Source organism: Narcine bancroftii, chromosome 1 (assembly GCF_036971445.1).
Source record: "Narcine bancroftii isolate sNarBan1 chromosome 1, sNarBan1.hap1, whole genome shotgun sequence".
Lineage (NCBI taxonomy): Eukaryota > Metazoa > Chordata > Chondrichthyes > Torpediniformes > Narcinidae > Narcine > Narcine bancroftii.
Window position 1 is genome coordinate 97396246 of NC_091469.1, and position 12317 is coordinate 97408562.

The 12317-nt window shown below is 43.9% G+C and overlaps 1 protein-coding gene and 1 long non-coding RNA gene across 2 annotated transcripts in view; both read right to left on the reverse strand.

Annotated features, from left to right (window-relative positions):
* The window catches only part of LOC138761250 (uncharacterized), a 46476-nt gene extending 36602 nt beyond the window's left edge, over positions 1-9874 (reverse strand). The window contains exon 1 of the long non-coding RNA XR_011356209.1: positions 9785-9874. This is a non-coding gene — a long non-coding RNA (uncharacterized lncRNA). The remainder of the gene's footprint in view (positions 1-9784) is intronic.
* LOC138761247 (neural proliferation differentiation and control protein 1-like) overlaps positions 1-12317 on the reverse strand; it is a 294084-nt gene that overhangs the window by 104351 nt on the left and 177416 nt on the right. The gene's annotated exons all lie outside the window — the stretch shown is intronic.

Below are 12317 nucleotides of genomic sequence, written 5' to 3' on the forward strand. Positions count from 1 at the left end.
CAGTGCCTTCACATCCCTCTGTGTTCTGGAGGTCTGTCAATGTACACAAGTTCTGGCCCAGTGCCCAATCTGTATCTGTAGATCGTGCCACACAAGCTTTCCTGCTACAAGCTGCGTGGTGGCTCAAATGGAAGGGTGTGCCAGGCCATGAATTGCTTTGAACACCCGGTGTCTTCAAGCAACAGGAAGAATCGGTCAAGATTAGCCTGTTGACATGTTGCACAGGGAAGTAGCTGTGGAAGATCCAAATGTCAAGTACTCCAACTTGAGCCCTGATAGTACAGTATGATAGGCCACTATGTTATCATCCTGCCACTGTGCTGCTGCAAGAGCTGCACAGTCAATACCCGGAGACAATGCGTGAACTGAATGGATGGTTGTGCGGGATAGCGCATCTGCTAAATGATTGTTCTTGCTGCAATATGCCAAATGGATGTGGTAAACTATGAAATAAAAGAGAGAATCTTCTGTTGCCTTACTGACCATAGGTCCGAAACCTTGGCAAACGCAAACGTGAGGGGCTTGTGGTCTGTGAAGATGATGAAATCTCTCCCTTAGAGGAAATACCTGAAATGGCAGGTGGCAAGGTAAAGGGCCAGGAGCTCATAGGAACATGGGAAGTAGGCACAGGAGTAGGCCAAAAATGGCCCATCGAGCCTGCTCCGCCATTCAATACGATCATGGCTGATGTAATTTATGACCTAACTTCACCTACCTGCCTTCTCCCCATATCCCCTAATTCCTCTATCATAGCTCCCTATCAAACATGCTGTAATTTTGCTCAGGAGGCTTTAATTGCTTGCTGAAAATGGCCAATGGCTTCCAAATGCCCTCGACCAGTTGTTCCAGCATGCCACTGATGGTCGTGCTAGACGCATCCACTGTGAGAGCCATGAGTACATTGGGTCGAGGATGCACCAACATGGAAGCATTGGCCAGCACTTCCTTGGCTCTGTTGAAGGTAGCTGTCATTTCCTCGTCTCACCTCAGGTTTTTTGGTTGCCTGAAAAGAAGTCCAAGAAGGTGTTGCATAATTCAAGCCAATAGTGGCAAAAACTGATGGTAAAAATTCAGCATGCTGATGAACTCTTGCAGACCTCTTACTGTGTCAGGCCTGGAGAATTTCTGCATGGCCTACACCTTAGATGGGATGCAGTGGCCTAGAAAATCAAGAGAGGTCAGGCCAAATTGATATTTGGCCGGATTGATAGCCAGGCCATTATCAGTGAGTTGCCGGCATGGTAGACGCAAGTGTATGCCGTGCTCTTGATATGAGTGCTGGTAATCAGAATACCATCCAAGTAAATGAATACAAAATTCAGGCCACATCTGGAAAATCTGTGCAGCGTTCCACACACTGAAAGGCATTCGCAGAAATTCAAAGAGGCCGAATGGCATGATGAGCGCCGTCTTGAAGACATCATCAGCGTGAAACAGACTTTGATGATATCGCCTCACTAGGTTGATTTTGGAGATCCTGGCCCCGATGTGAGGGATAGCTGACAGCTGTCATGACGTCATTTAACTGATAATCTCCATATGGCTTTGATCCATAGGTCGTTTTCGACACCACGTGCAAGGGTGATGCCTATGGACTGTCTGAACAATGGACTATGCCGATTTCCTCCATTTTACAGAACTCCTCTTTGGTGATTCGTAGCTTGTCTGGAGATAATCTGTGTGTCTTGGCGTGCAGCGGTGCTCCTCCTCCAGAGATATGATGCTTGGGCATAACAACGGAGAACTGCGGGTGACAATGTGTGGAAATTCTGCCAAGATCTTGGCATACTTGTTCAGGGAGAAGGTTACCGAGTCCAAATGGTGTGCAGGCAGAGTGGCTTGATGTAAGGCCAGCGATTCAAATGTCTTGGAGTTAACCAACTGCTTACCCTTTACATTCACCAAGAGAGAGTGAGCTTGTAGGAAATCTGTGCCCAGCAGAGGTTGTGATACATCAGCCAATGTGAAAGTACATTTAAATCATCAAGGGACGAATTCAAGCGGAATAGTCTGTACCCCATATGTCCTAATATTGCTGCTGTTGGCAGGTTTGAGGGATGGTCCAGACATTCCATTATAGGTGTCTTGGCCCGTAGGAGGCAAAACACTGATCTCCGCTCCGTGTCGCATAGGAAACGTCGACCTGAATCCTGGTCCCATAGGTAGAGGAAGTCACGATGGCCAGCTGCCGCAGCCATTAGCAATGGCCGGCTCGGGTGTTTCCCAAGTAAGAGCAAGGCTGGTGGCAATGGCTGGCCACAAAACCCCATGTCTGATGATAGTAACACCATTGTTCTTTGTTTGGACTGTTGTTGTCACCACCCATTTTCCTGGAGCGTTAGCCCATCGAGCGCCCTGGCATGATGCAGCAATTAATTCAACGGTGGCTCCACCATGTTGTTTTGCATTCCAGAGTATATCAGCACAGGCCACCAGATTGCAAGGTTGTCAAAATCATCGTCTGCCAAGAGCAGGTGAATGTCCTCTGGCATCTGCTCCAGGAACAATTGCTCAAAAAGCAGAAAAGGTTTGTGGCCACCCATCAGTGCCGACATGGCATTCCTAAGGGCAGACGGTGTTCAGTCTCCAAGGCCACTTATTCAGAGCAGCTTCACTGTGAGACAGCCCCAAGGTATGGATGAGTAGCACCTTAATGGCAATGTAGCTGTCATCCTCAGGGGGTTGACTCAAGAAATTGACAATTCTTCCTGCTGTGTCCTGCTCCAGTGACCTGATGACACAGTAATACTTTCGTGGCGTCCTGTGTAATATTTTGAAGATTGAATTGGGCCTCTGCCTGCTGAAACCAGATCACAGGTTGCGTGGTCCAAAAAGTAAGCACCTTAAGTGCTACCACATTCTGAACGTTTTGTTTGCACATTTTGGGTCCAAATTGCCATTTGGGCATGACGGGGTCACCACTGTAGTTGCTTAATAGTGTCATTGAGTCAAGACCAACTGTTTTACTCAGTAATTGCGCACCTTTTAAACAACCCACTTCAGACAGCTTTCTGATGATCAGCCTGCAAATGACATCATCTCTGCCCCAGTACCTTGGGGTTTCCTGCCCCTGCTGATTCAATACTCTCTGAGCTGGTTTGTTCCGCAACATGGCTCAGCCCACCACATCAGGTAGATTTAAAAGTAAAATCAACATAAACTGATACAAATGCAGATCAATGAACTAAAATATCTTTCAGATAAACAGAAAGAAACTGCACATACATGGACCATGAGCAAACATGCAGCATGCACGGATAGAAAGGTGAGGCAACATTTTCAGTCTCCTTTCATGAGACTAAAGTAGGGAGATGATATTAAGTATATCAGGAGACAGAAAAGGTGAGGGAATCTGGGGAAGGGCTAAGAAATAATAGGGCATGGGAAAGGGAAAGTATCTTTCAAGGATCTATGTGCCAGTATTTCATATAATGCTCTTTCAGAAAAGTTGACGATTAAAACTGGAACAATAAATAATGGTTTTGGCCAAGGCATGAGAACATAATTCAAATTGGCAAGGTGTAGCATTCAACACCAGTCATTTTGACCACAATTTAATTTACATACAAAATGCTTAACTAGTAAAATATAGCTCTTCACCGAGATGAGCACCTGATACACTTTACAAAAAGATTTGCATTTGAGAAGCACCTCATGTAAATTCAGGATATCCAACTGCACTTTGCATCCAATTAAATATATTTGGAAATATGCTCATTTTACTGTGTTCCAATTAAAGAAGCTATAAATTCCCATCAAAAATATTAAAATAGTAAACTAAATACTGTATCTACTTTCAGTAATCGAAAAGCAGTATGTTGCGGATGCTGGAAAAGGTCCCTTACTGTAGATGGTGCCTGAGCTGCTTAGAATTTCCATATTTTCTATTTCAATAACCTGTTTTTAATCTTGGCTATGGGATAGACAATGATCAGCACGCCTGGGAAAAATAATCATGTCCACATGGAGAAGATAGAGCCTTCAGTTAATAACCATTGGGAATATACCATCTCCAAAAGCACAGCTTTCTCTTAGTAAGGCACTCTTCCAAATGAACATAAAACATTATAGCATAGTACAAATCCTTCAGCTCACATAAATTTACTCAACAAACTAAACTTTCCTTACCTCACATCCATAACCTCTGTATTCTTGATACTCACCAAGGCCTTCTCATGTCCCATTCTAGCACTCCTATGTCCTTTCTTAAATTCCTTTCTAGCTACCATAAAATTCTCAAGATCCTTCATGTCTTTTGCTTCCTATAGCTTCTGTATGGCTCCTTCTTCCTATTAACTAGCTGTCTCACCTCTTTTATCAATCACGGTTTTCTATCCTACCATCTTAGAAGAGGAAAACTTCTTCAAAGAGGGCATACCTTGGGAGTTTTCAGTGGAGTCATTGTAATGGTATGGATTGTATGTACTCATTGGCCGGTAAAGGCTCGGGCTGGCCCACCCCCCTGATGTCACTGACCCTGGGACCTAGGCCATAAAGGTCGGGCCACCTCTCCCTTCCCTGCACTTCCCTAGCTTGGATCCGGGCCAGCCCAAGTCTTATGTACAATAAAGCCTATTGTTTCCCTCATTCTTTGTCCTTGTGATTATTGGGGCAACTGGTAGGGCCCAACAATTTATTGTACATAACCTTTTAATGTCTCCAGTAATGGAGAAGTTGCTGTGCCCCAATATCTGACCTCTAGCCCCAATCGGCTAGAGGTGGATCCCCCAAATCCCGGGTGCATCAGAACTCTTTGAGCAGTGGATCAATTGCTTCAACAAATTTCTGGAGGCCGCTGGTGGAGTGGTCAACTCGGATGAGAAGAGGCTTAAAGTCCAACAGGCAAGTGTTGGCCAGAGGGCTTTCCAAGCCATCAGAAGCTGCATGACCTACACAGAGGCAATGGCTGAGCTACGGGCACAATACAAGCCCGAAATCAAAGAGGTCTTTTCCCATTACCTCCTGGCGTCCAGAAAACAGCACCTTGGTGAGTTGGTAGAAGAGTTTGTCCAAGCCCTGATCACACTAGGAAAAGACTGTCTGGGGAACCCCACGGTCCCTGTCGCGGGCAGAAGCGGGCCTATCCAGTATGTGTTGCCACGAGGGCCACCATCCTGGGAGTCGGCATCAGGGACGGCCAACTCAACTGCAGCTACAGTGGCGCCAGGATCCTCGAGGTGTAACTTCTGTGAGCAGGCAAGACATCCATGACATCTCTGCCCCGCGAAGGGAGCTATCTGTTCGGGCTGCAGGTGAAAGGGGCACTATCAACGAGCCTGCAGATCCAGAGCCCCATCCCAAAGCAGCACAGCGTGTATGGCCGAGGAGCTTCTGGTGCCGGCCGCGTGCACAAAAAGGTGGGTGCCATTTTACCCACTCCCGCCTCCATCCTCTATGCAGCGGCAGCTCTCATTAACGACATCACTTACATCCCCCACGACGCCACTTCTGTCTTCTTCATCAAAGTTGGCAGCAGGGTCAACATGGAGGCCAGCATCTTTGACATCAGGATTCCCCACTGACGACGACGACGACGGTGCACCTATCCTGGCATCGATCACCTTGAACCAAGCCAGCCCTCACCCGATCACGAACTCCATGATGCACATCGAGGTGAATGGGCACAAATTGAACTGCCTCTTTGATAGTTGCAGCACCAAAAGTATTATCCACCCTGAGGTGGCCCATAGACTCTTGATACTCATTTGGTTGATGAATGGATCGGTATCAATGGTGGCGAAAGACCAGCGGACTTTATCCGGGGATACTGGGTGGCGTCTCTGACGATGGGGGGGGGAGGGGGTGGAGAATGTTATAATGACTTTTTGTTGTTGGTCATGCCCCAGCTCTGTGCACTGATCCTCCTGGGCTTTGACTTCCAGAATCGGTTCAGGAGCGTGACGATGGTGTTCGGGGGCCCCCAACCACCACTCACCATTTGCAACCGGCAGTTTATGGACCCCTCCAATCAAGCATCCAGCCTCCAGCATCGACCTGCAGCCTTACCACCCCGTGGGTGGCCCCTCTGTCACTAGTCGTGAACCTCACCCCAGACTGTAAACCGATCGCCACCAAGAGCAGGCGCTACAGCACTGAGAATATGGCGTTATTCTGGGCCAAGGTTCGGCGATTCATAGCTCCAGCCCCTGGAGGGCACAGGTCTTTGTGGTCAGAGGGGCAGGCAAGCCCCAGATGGTGATTGATTATAGTCAAACCATCAACCGCTTCACCCAGTTTGATGTGTAACTTCTACCCCGGATAGCTAACTTGGTCAACAAGGTCGAACAATACAGAGTCTTTTCGACCACTGACCTCAAGTCGGCCTATCATCAACTTCCCTTTCGCCCAAGTGACCGACTCTAAACAGGTTTTGAAGCAGATGGCAAACATTTTCACTTCCTGCGGGTGCCTTTTGGTGTTACTAACGGTGTCTCAGGATTTCAGAGAGTTATGAATCAGATGGTGGAGGAGCACAAGCTGATGGTGACATTCCCATATCTTGACAATGTCACCATCTGTGGCAACAACCAGCAGGACCACGACGCAAACCTTGCAAAGTTCTTAAATAAGGCCAAGTCTCTCAACTTGACGTACAATAAGGACAAGTGCGTGTTCAACACTGACTGCCTGGCCCTTCTCAGATGTGTCGTGGCACATGGCCCCAGATCCGACCACTTGCGATCTTTTATGGAGCTCCCAGTCCCAAATACCCTAAAGGTGCTGATGAGGTGCCTGGAGCTGTTTTCCTATTATGCACAATTGGTGCCCAATTACGGCGATAAAGCCCATCCCCTGATTAAGTCCACAACTTTCCCGTTATCGGTGGAAGCCCAAGCTGCATTCTACTGATCCGAGGAGACATCGCAAAGACCACGATGCATGCTGTGGACGAGTCCATTCCTTTTCAGGTGGAGAACGATGCCTCCGATTTCGCACTGGCCGCCACTCTTAACCAGGCAGGCAGGCAGGCCAGTAGCTTTTTTCTTCTGCACCCTGCATGGTTCTGAAGAATGTCACTCCTTTGTCAAGAAGGAGGGCTAAGTGATCGTTGAGGCGGTGCGCCACTGGCGACATTACCTGGCCAGTAAATGGTTTACCCTGCTGACAGACCAAAGGGCTGTGGCCTTCATGTTTAATACTAAACAGTGGGGTAAAATCAAGAATGACAAGATTCTTAGGTGGAGGATCGAGCTCTACACCTATAATTATGACATCTTGTACTGACCAGGTAAACTCAGCGATCCCCCAGACGCCCTATCCTGGGGGATGTGCGCCAGCGCGCATCTCCAGACCCTCCATGACAGTCTGTGCCACCCCGGAGTCACAAGGTCATACCACTTCGTCAAGACTGGGAACCTTCCATGCTCTGTTGAGGATGTCCGGTCCATGACCAGACACTGTCAGATCTGCGCTGAATGTAAGCCACAGTTCTACTGGCCCGAAAAGGCATATCTCATTAAGGCTACACGCCCTTTTGAACAGCTCAGTGTCGATTTGAAGGGCCCCTTACCCACTACAAATAGGAATGCCTACTTCCTGACGGTGGTGGATGAGTTTTCCAGGTTTCCCTTTGATACTCCCTGCCCGGATATGACCTCGGCAATGGTAATCAAGGCACTGCGCAGTATCTTCACCCTGTTTGGGTACCCTGATTACATCCATAGCAATCAGGGGTCCTTGTTCATGAGTGAGGAACTGCGACAATACTTCCTGGCCAAAGGCATAGCCACCAGCATGATCAGCAGCTATAACCCCAAGGGTAATGGCCAGATGGAAAGGGAAAATGCCACTGTCTGGAAGGCAGTTATCCTGGCCCTTAGGTCCAAAAACATGACAGTGTCCCGCTGGTAGGATGTTTTGCCTGAAGCGGTCCACGCCATCCAATCGCTTCTGTGCACTGCAACTAACACCAACCAAACGGTTGTTCGATTTCTCTAGGAGATCGGCGAATGGTGTCTCCATTCCTCCTTGGCTGGCAACCCCAGGGCCGGTCCTGCTACGGAGACACGCGAGGGGCCATAAGACAAATCCACTGGTGGAAGCGGTACACATCATACATGCCAACCCGCAATAAGCATTTGTGAGGTACCCCAATGGCCACGAGGACACTGTGCCTATCCGAGACCTGGCAAGGGCCGGGGATCCCGAAACTTCCCTGCCTGCCACCATCCATCCCACGGAGCAGACCATCCCACACAGGAGCACAATACTGGAGGCCGAGCCACCCTGCTCTCCTTTCCAGGAGTTGGTCCTCCGGGAGCCCGCAATCATCACCCCGACCTAGACTGTTCCCTCCCCTGCCCCCCACCCCTGCTGGGACCGCTTCCCCTCCCAAACAATAGAGCACAGATACCCCTGCCCCCCACCCCCCCCCCCCCCCACGGTCCTGCAGGAGGAAGTCGCCGGTGTGGCTAAACCTCTTGTTAGATTTTAAAAAAAATTCTCTTTCTTGTGTCAAAAAGTGGGGGGGAGGGGGTTCTGTTTAAAAAGAGTGGGGTGAATGTAATGGTATGGATTGAATGTACTCATTGTCCGGTAAAGACTCGGGCTGGCCCGCTCTCTGTTGTCACTCTTCCCTGGGACTCAGGCCATAAAGGTTGGGCCACCTCTCCCTTACCTAGTTTGGATCTGGGCCAGCTCAAGTCTTCTGTACAATAAAGCCTATAGTTCCCCTCAGTCTTTGTCCTTGTGATTATTGGGGGAACTGGTCGTGCCCAACAGTTGTACTATTTGGAAACACAAATATGGCAGGTGCTGCCTGACTTGCAGAGTTGTGAGAATGCAAAATTCACTGCTACAGGGAGAGGTTAAAGAGAATAACATTGATACGTTTAAAAGAAAGTTGGAGAACAAATGAGAGAGAATGAAATATGCATGACACTGGCAGATTCAGATGATAAAAAGAAAGACAGGAGATTGTTTAATTTATGAATGGAATGGATGGGCTGAGTGGTGTTTTTTTAAAATGATTTATATGGCCTGTGATTATATGGACTGTCAGGATAAGATTTGACTACAGTGCTCTATCATTTCAAAGGGTGCCTGGATAACCTATATCTATTTAGAAAAGGGTCTGTACGCTTATAAAAAAAACCAGTGAATAAATCCTCTAAGTATTATCATGCTCTAAAAGAATTTTTGACCTTAATCAAATTAGAAGATACTGGTTAAAAAACAAACTGAATAAGTGAACAGTGGTTTGACGTCATATGAAGCTCTCAGGTGGATTAGTCCTCTGATTTATTCACAAACAACTCACATGATCTTATCTCACAGATCAATTCTTAAAGTTAATTGTTTAATTTCTTACATTGTACCTTTAATTAACCTTCAAGTCACAGAACATTAAAGAACAATCTCTAAAACCATTTAATTCAATATAGTCCGATTTTATATCTGTGGCATCATTCAACATTGTTTATTTCTCATGCAGATACCTGTAGAAGCAACCGTGAAATGATACAGAAACTGGTCACAGGTATGCAATCAAAAGCAATTATAAATTTGGTGTCAGGATTAATCAGCTTTAACTAAATGTGCATCCACTTTAAAATATTATTTGTAATTCTTCCACCAGTCTGTGCCAGTCTGGTAATTATGAAGTCAAATCAACAGGCTGACGCATGACAAAATAAATTTTATTTGACGACCTCATTTACCAAAAGAAAGCCTGGATTCCAAAACATCAGCTGTTAACTAGAAAAGGGTATTGTTATCTGGAATGAGATACCAGTTTAAAATCTTTTAGAGATACATCATATCACTATTTAAAAAAAATTCTAACCTTTTCCTGTGCAAATTGAAAAGGTAACCAAAGTTCAATGATCCCACTGACATAAAAGTAGACTGGAATCAGCTGCTGTGTTTGTACCTCGAACACTGCAAGCAAGATTGAACATGTTGCTATGGATACAGAATGAACTATATAACAAGTTCTACCAAATACTATAAATGGAAGGGACAACAAATTCACTTTAATGGACAGGATAATTTTACTTTTACAAATTACTACTTTACAATAATATCAAAACTGAGTAAAGCATCACCTCTCATTAATTTCAAACTTAAATGTTGAAACAAGCAATTTATATCAAAACAATTCCATGTAAAAGTGTTAAAACCTACTCTTACTTCTCCAGTTTCCATAGTCTCTCTTCAAAGGAGACCTGATACCGTAAGTGCACAAAGACATTTTGGAAATAGAATTCTCTGTACATTTATTCTTACATGCAATGTAAAATTGTAAGTCAAAAAAAGTTATGACTATAAGCTGGCTTCCTTTTCCTTCCTTGAGATACCAGAGTTATTGCAGGATGGATGGCACTGGATGCTGTACTGCGTCAGCTCTTGTTTCTTTAAAAATATTTTATTTACATTTTTTTTTTACCAAGCATTAAGTCAATCACAAAGTTAAAAATCAAGTACAAAAGTACACACAAAATTTACTTCATGCTGGCATTAACCCAGTTCCCCCAACCCCCATCTCTTAAAAGGACCCCAAGAAAAAAAATGAATGCAAGTATAGAAAAGCAAGAAAAAGATAAGAAGATAGTAAAGAAAGAAGAAAAAATATATTGGACTGCTGAAAAGTGACACACACTCCACGGATCACACATTTGTAAACATTTCATATTATTTCTTCAGTAGTAGGTAATCTTCTCCAGAGCTGCATTTCAATGTGTCATACCTAGATGTGAATCAGACTTCCATGCAAAAGCTATACATTTTCTGGCCACTTCCAGTGCACTTTTAACAAATTCTATTTGATATTTGGATAGTTTCAAGTTGTAATGGTCCCTAGTAAAAATAATTCTGGATTTTGTGGAAATAGAATTCCTATAATTTGCTCTAAAAATTTCTGTAAATCTACCCAATAAGGTCTTACTTTAGAATATGACCAAGTTAAATGCAAAAAAAAGTTCCTATTTCCTAACCACGTCGAAAACATTGGTCTGAAAGATTTGGATTTAATTTGTTTAATTTCTGTGGTGTGAGATATAATTGATGCAAAAAATTATATTGCACTAATCTATATCTTACATTGATCATATTAGTCATTCTGTCCCGACATAATTCAGCCTAGATTTGTTCGTCAATTCTTACATTTAAGTCTGATTCCCATCTCTGCCTAGAATTGTGAACTCCCTGTTTGTGGGAACCCATCTGAATTAAGAGATACGTTGCTGAAGTAAATTTCTTTGTATTTCCCTTTTGAATCAGCATCTCCACATCACTGCACTTTGATGAAGTCATTATCGGGTTAAGTTTATCCCTTAAATGTGCTCTAATATAAAAATAGTACTAAATTATATTATTGGGAATTCCATATTTATTTTTTAATTGTTCAAATGATACTATTTGTCCCTGCTCATAACAATGTTCAATATACCTGATCCCTTTACGGGACCAAATTTTGAAAATTAGATTACCCATTGTACATGGTAAGCCTGTTTTGAGTCATCAGAAGAGTTTTAGGAGATAAACCCCCCTTTGTTCCAATATCTCTATTTATTTTATACCAAATATTTTAAAAATGTTTTCACAAAGGGGTTTCTCTCTTGACAATTGTTAATTTCACATCCTATTTATATATAAAATTCTCTGCTATTCTCTCCCCTATTTTATCCAATTCTATTTCACCCATGTAGTTTGATCTCCTTCAAAAAGGGTAAGAAATCTCATCTATCCCACTCTATAATAGTTTTTTAAATTAGGGAGTTGTAAATCTCTCAATTCATATTTCCAAGTTCTTTTTCTGTAAAGACCCTCAACATCTTACCCTTCCAAAGAAATTTTCTGACATTTATTTAACTCTTGAAAGAACCTGTGAGGTAATGGTATGGGTAGTGATTGAAAGAGGTATTGTACTCTTGGAAATATGTTCATTTTAATGCAATTGGCTCTTCCCACTAGTGTCATAGGTAAGACTGTCCATCTGTTTAAATCTTCTTCAGTCTTTTTAAGTAAAGATAAATAATTCAGTTTGTACAATTTTTTAAAGCTATTATATGTACCCTAAGTATTTTTATCCAATTTGCTGGCCATTTAAATAGAATGTCTCTTTGACACTGAGTATAATCTCCTCTTGTAAGAGGCATAATTTCACTCTTATCCCAATTTATTTTATAACCTGAAACGTTCCCATAATCTTCTAGTCTTGAGTACAGTTTCTGTAATAAAATTACTGGCTCTGTCAAATATATCAAAACATCATCAGCAAATAAGTTAATTTTATATTCAATCCTTCTGATTGATGTCTGAATCTCGATGAATTACTTCTGTAGGAGGTTCTATGGCTAAAATAAATAGAGCTGGAG